The sequence below is a fragment of the Silurus meridionalis genome, chromosome 4 (assembly GCF_014805685.1).
Source record: "Silurus meridionalis isolate SWU-2019-XX chromosome 4, ASM1480568v1, whole genome shotgun sequence".
Taxonomy (NCBI): Eukaryota; Metazoa; Chordata; class Actinopteri; order Siluriformes; family Siluridae; genus Silurus; species Silurus meridionalis.
Window position 1 is genome coordinate 11,655,858 of NC_060887.1, and position 12,764 is coordinate 11,668,621.

Below are 12,764 nucleotides of genomic sequence, written 5' to 3' on the forward strand. Positions count from 1 at the left end.
GTTGATTTTTTATTATCTGTGTTTGTTTAAGATGAGGTAAGAGGTCATGCACATATACACATGCACATATACAGTCTACCAAAATGTGTTTATTTATTTTTGATTATTTACTATTTTTACATAATGCATGTGTAAAAAAAAAACATAAATTATACTTATGATTCTGATGAATCACTCACACTATTGTGATGAACACACATTTTGTACTTCCAGTATGATGAAATTTCTCCAAGATGAATTTGTCATAAGGGAATTACCCTTTTCCTGGAGGTATTTAACGGCAGTTTACATTTTCTATGTATATATGACTGAGAGAGTGAGAAAACCCAATCATGCTGACACAGCACAACTGTTCCTTTTAAGGACTCTTCCTCATACCATCTCAGGGAATTATTTTTCTCTGCTGTCACCCCCACTAGATGATTAGATCTATTATTAGATACTGGTTCACTAGCGAGACTATGTCACAAACTTTCACATTTAGATTTGTAATCTGTTTATTTCATAAAAGCTGCTTTGGAACAATGTCCACTGTTTACTCATGTAAACAGCTCTAATGTAATTGCTTTACTTCACTGACAATCATGCAAATGACATGCTTTTATCTTGCATAGGCAATAGCCCACTGTCAGCTATGAATCAGTGATGTCAGCCAATTTTCACAGCTATTATGATGTGAAACCAGTTGTGTGTTAAGAGTGGTCTGGCACTGGGGTTTTAGATATTTATTGCTGGTTTGGTTAAATCAAAATAAACTTTAGAAAACACTAATCATTACTAAATGTTTCTTAAAGACAACCTGCACTTTTCTGTAAGTTGTTTGCTTGTTTATACTTTATTGGTGTAAGCAGGATAATCCACGGCTGTGCATGTATTACTATATTTTAATCCACAACACGGATTTGTGTAATCCACACTTAGCCATAGATCTTGCTTATGTAGTGGGACGAACTGTGAGTGTCCCTTTAAATTGTCATGAAAGCATCAGTTGTCCAATCAGATACATGCAAGACTATATAAAAGGGGACTTTTAATGCACCATGTTGTGTGATCACCGCTTGTGTGTCATTGCCCGAGGCCCGCCCCTTCCTGGTTTAGACTCTTCCTGTCTCACAGTTTCCAACGTGTAATCATTACATGTGGCTCGGCGACTGCTTTTAAACATGAACCCGCCGTAATCCCGTGCCTTCTTGCCGGTTTGATGTCCATTTGCCTGTGCGGCTGGACTTGTGGTCGAAACGACAATATTAAGGTATGTGTAGCTATCTCTGAGGTTTGTGGTGTTTGGTGGGATGAATAAATGTTCTACTTAATCCTTTTTTTAGGTGGAATAGTATTAAGAGGAGTCATTCAGTGCGGCCTGCGGGGCAACGTACTTTGACGCTGCTGCTTTGTTTTTACTCTGCTTTGCTTTGTTTTTCGTTGTTTTGTGTTACTTTACTTTGTCTGTTTTGCTAGCTTTGTTTGCTTTGCTAGCTTTATGCTTGGTTGCTTTGCTAGTTTTGTTTATGCTTTGTTTTACTTAATTTTGTATGCTTTGTTTTACTTTACTTTGTTTGTTTGCTAGCTTTGTTTATGATTTTGTTTGACTCATTGTATATTCATTCAAACACAACATTCAATTATTATTTCTATTATTTCTTGTGTGATTTAAATTTGGTTAACAGTGTCTTTGTTATAGGAACCGAGGCTTCAGGCAGACGGCTAGTTGGCCTTGGCGTGCGGTGGTGGGACTCTATCACAGGGTGCAGTGTGTTCACGCTTGGTCTTACCGTGTTTGTGTGAGTGTGTGGTGCTCTTGTGCATTTGGTGTTATGCTCCTGGCGATATAGTAGCCGCATACTCATTAGGCTAGTTTTACCTGCTTTAGGTAAGCCTCGGTTTCCTTTTATGCCTATTTTATTCCAGCCCATGTTTTAAAAGTAATATTTATTGTGAAATAAAACATTTTTTTTGTATCTTTGGTATCCACGTCTCTTGCCTCTGTTTATTGAAACCACGTACCTGTGTGTCTTTTGTAGATGATTAATCTATAATAGTGTTCCCTGTTAACAGGGTGGCGTAGTCAGCTGAGTTATAGTTTCTGTCTAATTAACGTCCCGCCACACTTTGGCGTAGTCGGCAGGATTTGCGTTTCTCTTTGTGGGGCTGAGACGTGGATGCTTAGTGTTATTTTGTTGAAGGTTCTAGTTGTGACTTGTGGATGGATTAGAGGTAATTTTTTTTTTTTTTTTTTTTTGTATTCCTTGTGTGCTTTTCTTTCTTTTGTTTTTTGTGTTTAGAGTGTGTGGAACAAAGCAGCAGTGTCATTTCAGTGGACTTGGAGCGTTCCAGCAGTGGGTTTCCATAGCTTTTACTGACTTTGTTCGTTAAGTTTTCCCGTAAACAAATGGAAGCGGAATTGCAGGAATTAAGGGAGCTTGTTGCTCAATTAAGGCGGATAATGACAAATTGCGCCAGGAGCAGAGTCCTGCTGCTCCATCCAGTCCCATAGCTGGCCCCTCTCGAGGATCTGTGGTGCCACCTATTGATCAACCAGTTAGTGCTGGTGCCACGTTAACCGAACGCCTTGTGTTTATTCCAAGGGATAGAAAATGTCCAATATTCGATGGTAGATCGGGCATTGGCATTAATGAGTGGATCGAGGAAGCAAAAGCTTGTATAAGAACTCGTCATTTGTCAGTGGCAGACCAGGCATTTTTCCTATTTGATCATTTAGGAGGGAACGCACGTGAGGAGGTTAGACATCGCCTGTTATTGAGCCGGAGACCCAGAGAGAATTTTTTCCATTTTGCAAGAGTTATATGGATGCTCCCAGTCTTATGTTGCCCTGCAGGAAGCCTTTTTTTCTAGGAAGCAACAGGAAGGCGAGACCTTGCTGGAGTTCTCTTTGGCCTTATTGAGCCTCTTGGAGAAAGTGAGGCAGAAGTCCCCAAATGCCATGCCAAATGCAGAGATTTTATTAAGGGACCAGTTTGTCGAATATGTTTGTGACCCTTCTCTTCGCCGTGAATTAAAACAATTGGTTCGTCGACAGCCCCATTCTACACTCTTGGAGGTGCGTGGCGAAGCTATTCGTTGGGAGCGGAGGAATGCCGGGCGGAGCAAGGGGTCAAGTCTTTCTGTCCCTTTGGCGCACGGGTTTCAGTATGAAGTTCAGGGCCGTTGTAGCTCGTCTGAGAAGTCTGAAATAGGGGAGCTTAAAGAAATGTTAAAATTACAACAAGAGCAATTAAATCAGCTTACCCAGAATATTGCCCATTTGCAAGGGCCCCATTCTCGTCCTCGTACCCAAACTTTTCGTAGTGGGCCCATGATCTGTAGGCGTTGTCAAAACCAGGCCATTTTGCACGGAATGCGAAGGGAACGTGTCATGTCCCGTCACCATTTCGCTCGTGTTGATCAGGCCATTGAGGTGTGCAGTCGCAAGCTAATGTGTCGGAAAACTAATTCCGGCCGTGCTGAAGAGTCACAGCTCGGCTGGGAAAATGGCTGACTCAGATGGTAAGAAATCTAGTTCAGTTCCAAATTTAATGTCTTCTTGCCCGCATCTGAATGTTTCAATTGGTGGTGTGTTAGTCCCTTGTTTAATTGACACCGGTTCGATGGTATCAACTATAACGGAAAGTTGTTTTATTCAACATTTTGAGCCATGGGGTCAGGAGCACTTGAGGTCGTGTTCCTGGTTGCAGCTAAGAGCTGCAAATGGGCTCTCAATTCCATATATCGGTTATATGGAATTGGATATTGAGCTCTGTGGTAGGATAGTTCCGCGATGTGGGGTGCTGGTGGTCAGGATCCTCCTGGTGGCTTGCGCTCTCAAGTCCCTGGTGTGTTGGGGATGAATGTACTTGGGCGATGCTACCAGGAGCTCTTTGGACAGCATGGCCCCGCTTTGTTTGATTCTCCTCCGGTTTCTAGTGCGCCACTTTCAGTTTTTCAAGCCCTACAACACTGCCATCAAGGTAGCGAGCAATCTCGCGTTGAGTGTATGACTAGGGTAAGAGTGCGTGGTCCTCGGGCATGTCGTGTCACAGGTGGTACTATTAAGTTGGTTGCGGCAACTTGTGCAGAACAGTTGGCAGGTAGTACTGTACTGTTCGAGCCCATTGAGTCTGGGTTACCCGAAGGGTTGCTGGCATCCCCCGCCTTGGTGCGAGTGATTGGAGGCTCAGTTTATGTGCCAGTGGTCAACATAGGCACGTCTGATGTCCTCCTTTTTCCACGCAGAGTATTAGGTACCCTGGGTAGAGTGCATGTTGTCAGTTTGCCGGCAGGTGTTACTGAAGTTAGATCCACTACAGCAAATGTGTATTCTCAAGCCACTCTAGCAGTTAGTGCCCCTGTTTTAGAGCAGATTGCAAAAGTAGACCTGACTGCATTGCCAGAACTGGAACAGGGCAAGGTGAGGGCCTTGCTTACAAAATATCAGACGGTATTCTCCGAACATGATGGTGATTTGGGATGTACAAGTCTTATATCTCATGATATCCCCTCTTAGATGATATCCCTGTGCGGCAGCGACATCGCCGGTACCTCCTCTGAGTATGAGGTTGTTCGAGCCCACATCAATCAGCTGCTGGAGTCTCAGGTAATTAGGAAAGTTGCAGCCCATATGCCTCCCCAATTGTCTTGGTAAAAGGATGGTAGTCTACGCTATGCGTTGACTACCGCCAGTTAAACGCCAAGACCAGGAGGGATGCATTTCCTTTGCCTCGGATTGAGGAGTCGCTGGATGCGTTGACGGGGGCCTGTTGGTTTTCCACTATGGATCTAGCTAGTGGTTATAACCAGGTCCCTGTCACAGAGGGGGATAAGCCAAAGACCGCTTTTTGCACCCCATTTGGCCTGTTTGAATGGAATCGTATGCCTTTTGGGTTGTGCAATGCCCCCTCTACCTTCCAGCGACTTATGGAGAGGGTATTTGGGGACCAACAGTGTCAGTCCTTACTTTTATATCTAGACGATATCGTGGTGTTCTCCACCTCAATTACTCAACATTTGGAGAGGTTGGAGGTTGTTTTAAGCCGTCTGGAACGGGAAGGGTTAAAGGCTAGGCTAGAGAAGTGCGCCTTTCTTCAGCAAGAGGTGAAATATTTGGGTCATGTTATCTCTTCCAGGGGTGTGGCAACTGACCCTAGTAAGATCGAGGCTGTGGCCCAGTGGCCTCGTCCCTCTAGCGTTACAGAGTTAAGATCCTTTCTGGGTTTTTCCAGCTACTATCGGCGGTTTGTGGAGGGGTTTGCCAAGTTGGCTGCCCCACTGCATAAGCTGGTGGGGGAATTTGCTGGTGTAAAGGGTAAGCAGAAAAGTAGGAGTTTTGCTAGTGCCTGGAGTGAAAACTGTCAGGTGAGCTTTGAGGGGTTAAAGGAGAAACTGACTACCGCCCAGTACTTGCGTGCAGATTTCTCTAAACCGTTTATTCTGGAGGTGGACGCCAGTTATCAAGGGTTAGGGGCAGTCCTTTCCCAGGAAACTGAAGGCAAGGTAAGACCAGTGGCATATGCTAGTCGCAGTTTAAGGCCCACTGAGCGCAACATGTCAAATTATAGCTCTATGAAGTTGGAGTTTGTTGCGCTCAAGTGGGCCATGACGGAGAAATTCCGTGAATATCTGTTGGGAAATAAGTGTGTGGTATTCACAGATAATAATCCCCTTAGCCATCTGACCTCTGCAAAGTTGGGGGCGACTGAGCAGCGTTGGGCTTCTCAGCTGGCGGCTTTTGATTTTGAGATCAAGTATCGCTCTGGTAAGAGTAATAGAAATGCAGATGCGCTGTCACGGAGGGATCCCCTGGAACCTGGTGGGTTGGATGGGTTGACCCCCGGCACTGCAATCCCTGAGTCTTTGCAGTCATTAGCTGGGGTAGATTCTGTGGGTATAGCGACCCAGTGTATGGTCTCTACACTTCCTGGTTATTCTGCTGGTGACTTGCGTTCTTTGCAGGCAGCTGATCCAGTTATTTGGGAAGTGTTGCGATTTTGGAGACAAGGAAATCACCCAGGACCTAATGAGCGGCGCCAAATGACTAAGGCAGCCTTAACCTTGCTCCGCCAGTGGGATCGGTTGACGGAGTTAGATGGTATGTTGTATCGTCGGGTTCACTGCCCTAATGGTAAGGAAGAGATGTTGCAATTGGTTTTGCCTGCTGCCTTGAGACCAGAGGTGTTAAGGCAGTTGCATCAGCAACATGGACACCAGGGCAGGGAGCGCACCATGGAGTTAGTGCAACAGAGGTGTTATTGGCCGGGTTTGTCCTCGGATGTGGCAAGTTGGTGTCACGAGTGTGACTGGTGCCAGGCAGCCAAAGACACCCAGCCACTGGCTCAGGCTTTTATGGGGCGGTTAATGTCATCTAGGCCAAATGACATCTTGGCAGTGGACTTCACAGTGTTAGAGCCCACAAGCTCTGGCATCGAAAACGTTTTGGTGATGACTGACGTTTTCAGTAAGTATACCCTTGCTGTTCCAACGAGGGATCAGCGGCGGAGACGGTGGCACAAGCCCTGGTGACCGAATGGTTTTACAGGTTCGGTGTTCCGGGCCGTCTCCACTCGGACCAGGGTCGAAATTTTGAGTCTTTGTTGATACGTCAGTTATGTGAGCTTTATGGTGTGGTGAAGTCTCGTACTACCCCCTATCACCCTGCCGGTAACGGCCAGTGTGAACGCTTTAACCGCACTCTACATAATCTGTTGCGTACTCTGCCAGTGTCCAGGAAACGAGACTGGGTAGCGTGTCTTCCCCAGGTAGTGTTCAGTTATAATAGCACCCCTCATCAGAGCACAGGGGAATCGCCACACTTCTTGATGTTTGGACAGGAGCCACGATTGCCTGTAGATTTTCTGTTGGGGAGAACCACAGCTAAGGGAGGGTAGTGTGCATGACTGGGTCTTGGAACATCAAACGAGGCTCCAGGTGGCCTTTGCAGGTGCACGGGAACGGCTGCAGGTCATGGCTGATAGGCGCAAGGCCAATCATGATCAGCACGTCCGAGATGAACCATTGGTGGAGGGTCAACTGGTGTACCTCCGTGATTATGGGGTAAGGGCCGCCATAAAATCCAGGACCTATGGAGCCCAGTGGTCTACCAAGTGATAAGGGCACCCAAGGAAGGTGGTGTAGTGTACACCATTGCGCCTGTAGATGACCTGACCAAGGTAAGGAACGTGCATCGTTCACTGCTAAAGAGAAGAGTCTGTAAGGACACAGTTGGTACTAACCATGGCAGTCCTTTACCTGACCCAGTTGTGGGCACATCATCGTTAGCTGAGGAAGAGGATGAGGTAGATTTATTAGCTTTGGTCCAAGAACGGGATCAAGTTGATGTCGAATTAAGATTTGGTGGGCTGGCATCTGGGGTGGAACATGGTCCACAGGAGAGGGTGAGTGTTACGGGACCCGCTCCTGCTAACTGGCCAGGATTACAGGCTCCAGCTAGGGATACAGCTATGTTGCTGGAGCCACAGCCTGAAGCCCTGGTTAGGGTGGATGAGGGTGCGTTACGCAGGACAAAAGCGTGCAAATGCGGGCCAACATCCAAATGTACACCATCTTCCCCGTTCAGTAGGTGGGACAGGTGAGGGCTCCCAGCAGCAAATGCATGGCATGGTGCCAGGCATTTTTAGGCCATGGGATTAGGTAATCCTGACCCTAGTAGTAGGACCCTAGTAGTAGGATCCGTCAGTGGGGGGTAGATTGTAGTGGGACGAACTGTGAGTGTCCCTTTAAATTGTCATGAAAGCATCAGTTGTCCAATCAGATACATGCAAGACTATATAAAAGGGGACTTTTAATGCACCATGTTGTGTGATCACCGCTTGTGTGTCATTGCCCGAGGCCCGCCCCTTCCTGGTTTAGACTCTTCCTGTCTCACAGGTATGTGCTTGCTAGCAAGGGTGTATCAACGTGTGTGTTTGTGGTAACTAGCGTTATTTGAATTATAGTTTCCAACGTGTAATCATTCCATGTGGCTCGGCGACTGCTTTTAAACATGAACCCGCCGTAATCCCGTGCCTTCTTGCCGGTTTGATGTCCATTTGCCTGTGCGGCTGGACTTGTGGTCGAAACGACAATATTAATGTATGTGTAGCTATCTCTGCTGAGGTTTGTGGTGTTTGGTGGGATGAATAAATGTTCTACTTAATCCTTTTTTTAGGTGGAATAGTATTAAGAGGAGTCATTCAGTGCGGCCTGCGGGGCAACGTACTTTGACGCTGCTGCTTTGTTTTTACTCTGCTTTGCTTTGTTTTTCGTTGTTTTGTGTTACTTTACTTTGTCTGTTTTGCTAGCTTTGTTTGCTTTGCTAGCTTTATGCTTGGTTGCTTTGCTAGTTTTGTTTATGCTTTGTTTTACTTAATTTTGTATGCTTTGTTTTACTTTACTTTGTTTGTTTGCTAGCTTTGTTTATGATTTTGTTTGACTCATTGTATATTCATTCAAACACAACATTCAATTATTATTTCTATTATTTCTTGTGTGATTTAAATTTGGTTAACAGTGTCTTTGTTATAGGAACCGAGGCTTCAGGCAGACGGCTAGTTGGCCTTGGCGTGCGGTGGTGGGACTCTATCACAGGGTGCAGTGTGTTCACGCTTGGTCTTACCGTGTTTGTGTGAGTGTGTGGTGCTCTTGTGCATTTGGTGTTATGCTCCTGGCGATATAGTAGCCGCATACTCATTAGGCTAGTTTTACCTGCTTTAGGTAAGCCTCGGTTTCCTTTTATGCCTATTTTATTCCAGCCCATGTTTTAAAAGTAATATTTATTGTGAAATAAAACATTTTTTTTGTATCTTTGGTATCCACGTCTCTTGCCTCTGTTTATTGAAACCACGTACCTGTGTGTCTTTTGTAGATGATTAATCTATAATAGTGTTCCCTGTTAACAGGGTGGCGTAGTCAGCTGAGTTATAGTTTCTGTCTAATTAACGTCCCGCCACACTTATACCATAATCACATACCAACACTGACAAGTAAATGCTGCTACTGATGTCTGTACTGCAAATCTGGATAAAAATGTTTAACTGTTCAGTTTTGGTAATTATTTTACATAATGGGCTTTTAGATCTAGACTTCTAGCCACTCGAAATTATAGACACAAAGACAGTGCAATAAATTCAGTTTATTTCAATTGATTTTGATAGTCATTAGAACAAGAGAGAAGTGTGTGAACAACGTGCCATGGCCCTGTGTGCAATCATGCAATTATTATTATTATTATTGTGCAATTATTCCTTTGAAAGACCTGCAAGGCTACCCTATCGCACCCCAGCTTTATATTTCTACTAATGCAAAAGCATCATTATTGGCAATTCTTTAAACAAGTACAACACAAAATGGGGCAGCACTTGTCAAATGTCATCTCACCCATGGAAAAAAACATCTTTCTGCTCTCTGCCCACTGAACACTGAACTATTGATCCTAGCTGAATTTAACAGAGAAACATGAGAGGGTGTTTTCCAGGTTGTCACTCTCTTGCTGTTGTTATAAAGGACGTGATTTACAGCAAACAGGCATAACTTTCCCCCTTTTGCTGCAAAAAAAACAGTACTGACCTATTGAGCATTAACAGCATTTACTTCTTTAGCAATTTAGGCTATTAGATATAGACCACTGTAGTCCAGCCCATAGGAGCTGCACTTTTGGAGATGCTCTGACCCAGGTTTCTATCCATCACAATTTGGCTCTTGTCAAGTCTATGGTATAATGGCAGCAAAATCTAATTTCTATCCTCAGCTAAACACACACACTTTCTGGTTTTATACTTTACTGGCATATAATATAGTCATCATTTGCACAACTGAAATGACATAAAGGGCTTTTAAAAAAACATTTGCCCTCTGTTTTCTGTGCAGATAAAAGGACGTGTCAAACAGGCAAGCAGGAACCAGTAAGCTAAAAAAAAATCATATTGCTATTGTTTAGAAAAGTGTTTTGTGTATTTTGTATTTCAAACACTTTCACAGTAAATGAATCATTTTCTTGATAGACAGATGGACCGATGGGTTTGCGCGCAATCGCAGTAACGCCCAAAGACAATATAAGGCGGGTCTTAAGGAATCCATCTATGGAATGAGAGAGTCACTGTAGGAAGCGCGCGCTGTGAACGTGCTGTTAAACGTGCTGTTAAACGCATTGTGAAATATTCCTTAGTGACCAAGGCGAAGTTTGTTTGTTTGTTTGTTTGCGTATTTTATTTTATTTTATTTTCCTTCTTTTCCGACAGTATGATCGCTCGGACAGGAATGGCTCAGCTCACCAAACGCGACCTTTGCGCGCGCGTGCTGTGCTGTGAGTATGCATTAACCGTGCTGAAACCTGCTGGTGCCGGCAACAGATAAACATTTAGAATTACTAATACATTAACCGCAAAGTATTTTATGACATTCTACTCGGATTACAAACCACTCAAGATATTCACTTTCGGATACAAATGATATCGGTAATGTTTCTCCTGTAGCCATAACCATGCTCATATCAAACCCTGTTCAGGTCTTTTTATTCAGTCGCTTAACACGGAATTATCCAGTAAAACCTCCCCTTCTGAAAGCAAATGGTCACTGGATGCTGTGCTCTGATCCTTCTCTTCAGTGAATGCTTAGAAACATTCTAAACTTCTACAAACACATCTCAGTCTCAGATCATATAAAATGCATGCTTAAGAGTATCTGTGAAAGTGAAAGGGAAAGTTTATAGGAATGTGGTGAGACCTGTGATGTTGTATGGATTAGAGACAGTGGCATTGAGTAAAAGACAGGAGGTGGAGCTGGAGGTAGCAGAGCTGAAGATGTGGTTTCCGTTGGGAGTGATGAGGATGGACAGGATTAGAAATGAGTTTATCAGAGGGAAAGAGCATGTAGGACGTTTTGGAGACAAAGCGAGGGAGGCGAGATGGTTTGGACATGTGCAGAGGAGGGACATATCTGTAGGAGAATACTGAGGATGGAGCCACCAGGAAGGAGGAAAAGAGGAAGATCAAGGAGGAGGTTTATGGATGTGGTGAGGGAAGACATGCAGGTACAGTGAGAAAAATAAGTATTTGAACACCCTGCTATTTTGCAAGTTCTCCCACTTAGAAATCATGGAGGGGTCTGAAATTGTCATCGTAGGTGCATGTCCACTGTGAGAGACATAATCTAAAAAAAAAAAAATCCATGAAACACCCTATATATGATTTTTAAACTATTTATTTGTATGATTCAGCTGCAAATAAGTATTTGAACACCTGAGAAAGTCAATGTTAATATTTGGTACAGTAGCCTTTGTTTGCAATCACAGAGGTCAAACATTTCCTGTAGTTTTTCACCAGGTTTGCACACACTGCAGGAGGGATTTTGGCCCACTCCTCCACACAGATCTTCTGAAGATCAGTCAGGTTTCTGGCCTGTCGCTGAGAAACACGGAGTTTGAGATCCCTCCAAAGATTCTCTATTGGGTTTAGGTCTGGAGACTGGCTAGGCCACGCCAGAACCTTGATATGCTTCTTAAAGAGCCACTCCTTGGTTATCCTGGCTGTGTGCTTCGGGTCATTGTCATGTTGGAAGACCCAGCCTCGACCCATCTTCAATGCTCTAACTGAGGGAAGGAGGTTGTTCCCCAAACTCTCACAATACATGGCCCCGGTCATCCTCTCCTTAATACAGTGCAGTCGCCCTGTCCCATGTGCAGAAAAACACCCCCAAAGCATGATGCTACCACCCCCATGCTTTACAGTAGGGATGGTGTTCTTGGGATGGTACTTATCATTCTTCTTCCTCCAAACACGTTTAGTGGAATTATGACCCAAAAGTTCTCCTCTGGATCATCCAAATGGTCATTGGCAAACTTAAGACATGCCTGGACATGTGCTGGTTTAAGCAGGGGAACCTTCCGTGCCATGCATGATTTCAAACCATGACGTCTTAGTGTATTACCAACTAGGGATGCAACAATACAGTTAGCCCACGGTTCAATACATACCTCGGTTTTTTAACCACGGTTTTCGGTTCGGTTCTGATGGCTTAACACATAAAAGTGTTTTTTTTTATTCTATGCTTAGGCAATAAGAACAGTAAGAGGTTAAGATGAAACAAATAAAAAAGATTTATTACAATATTCCTTTATTTTACTAAAAAGCAAAGAAAAGTCCACTGGTTCCTAGTGTTTTGTATAATATAAACATTTTTTATTTTAAAATTAACACTGACATCTCACAGCTGCTGGTAGCCCATGTACAAATGAGCGCTTGTATGACTTTCATACAGGGGACGGGTTTGGAGTACAGCGCTTTTCATTTCCCAATCCGACATGTAGTGAACAGTTACAGTGAGGTAACTCACGGTTGCCCGCGAGGTCCAACTATCTGTGGTCAGAGCAAGGCTCTGTGCTAGAGCCAATTCGTACACAATACTGTTGCATGTCTTTTCATAGAGGTCGGGAATTATCTTGGTGCTGAAAAAGTGCGAGACGGTAGTCTGTAACGCGGATCGAGTGTTTTTATAAGATGACAAAAGCCCGCATCTCCAATCACCGAAAACGGCTGCAAATCTTTGGCAATGAACACCCCCACTGCCTGTGTTATTTTCATGTGTCTCTCGGAACCAGTTGGGTATGTATGCTGGGAGGATTCAGCGAGGGACTGTTGTTTTTTGGAGGACTTTATTACCTGCTCTGCTATCCTGCCTTCAGACATTGATATTGCTGGGTGATGGCGCTGCAGATGTGCAATCATATTGGAAGTGTTTTCGTTTGAGTAGGCTACACATATAAAACAATGCTTGCAGAC

General features: G+C 44.2%; 1 long non-coding RNA gene across 2 annotated transcripts; it reads left to right on the top strand.

Annotated features, from left to right (window-relative positions):
- The first annotated feature begins 1,110 nt into the window (after window positions 1–1,110).
- On the top strand, window positions 1,111–1,967 carry LOC124383937. Of its 2 annotated transcripts, none has more exons than XR_006925304.1 (2): window positions 1,111–1,252; window positions 1,326–1,967. It is a non-coding gene; the product is annotated as an uncharacterized LOC124383937 (long non-coding RNA). The 2 variants fall into 2 exon arrangements; XR_006925303.1 differs by having other exon boundaries at window positions 1,143–1,252; window positions 1,682–1,967.
- Window positions 1,968–12,764: the final 10,797 nt, after the last annotated feature.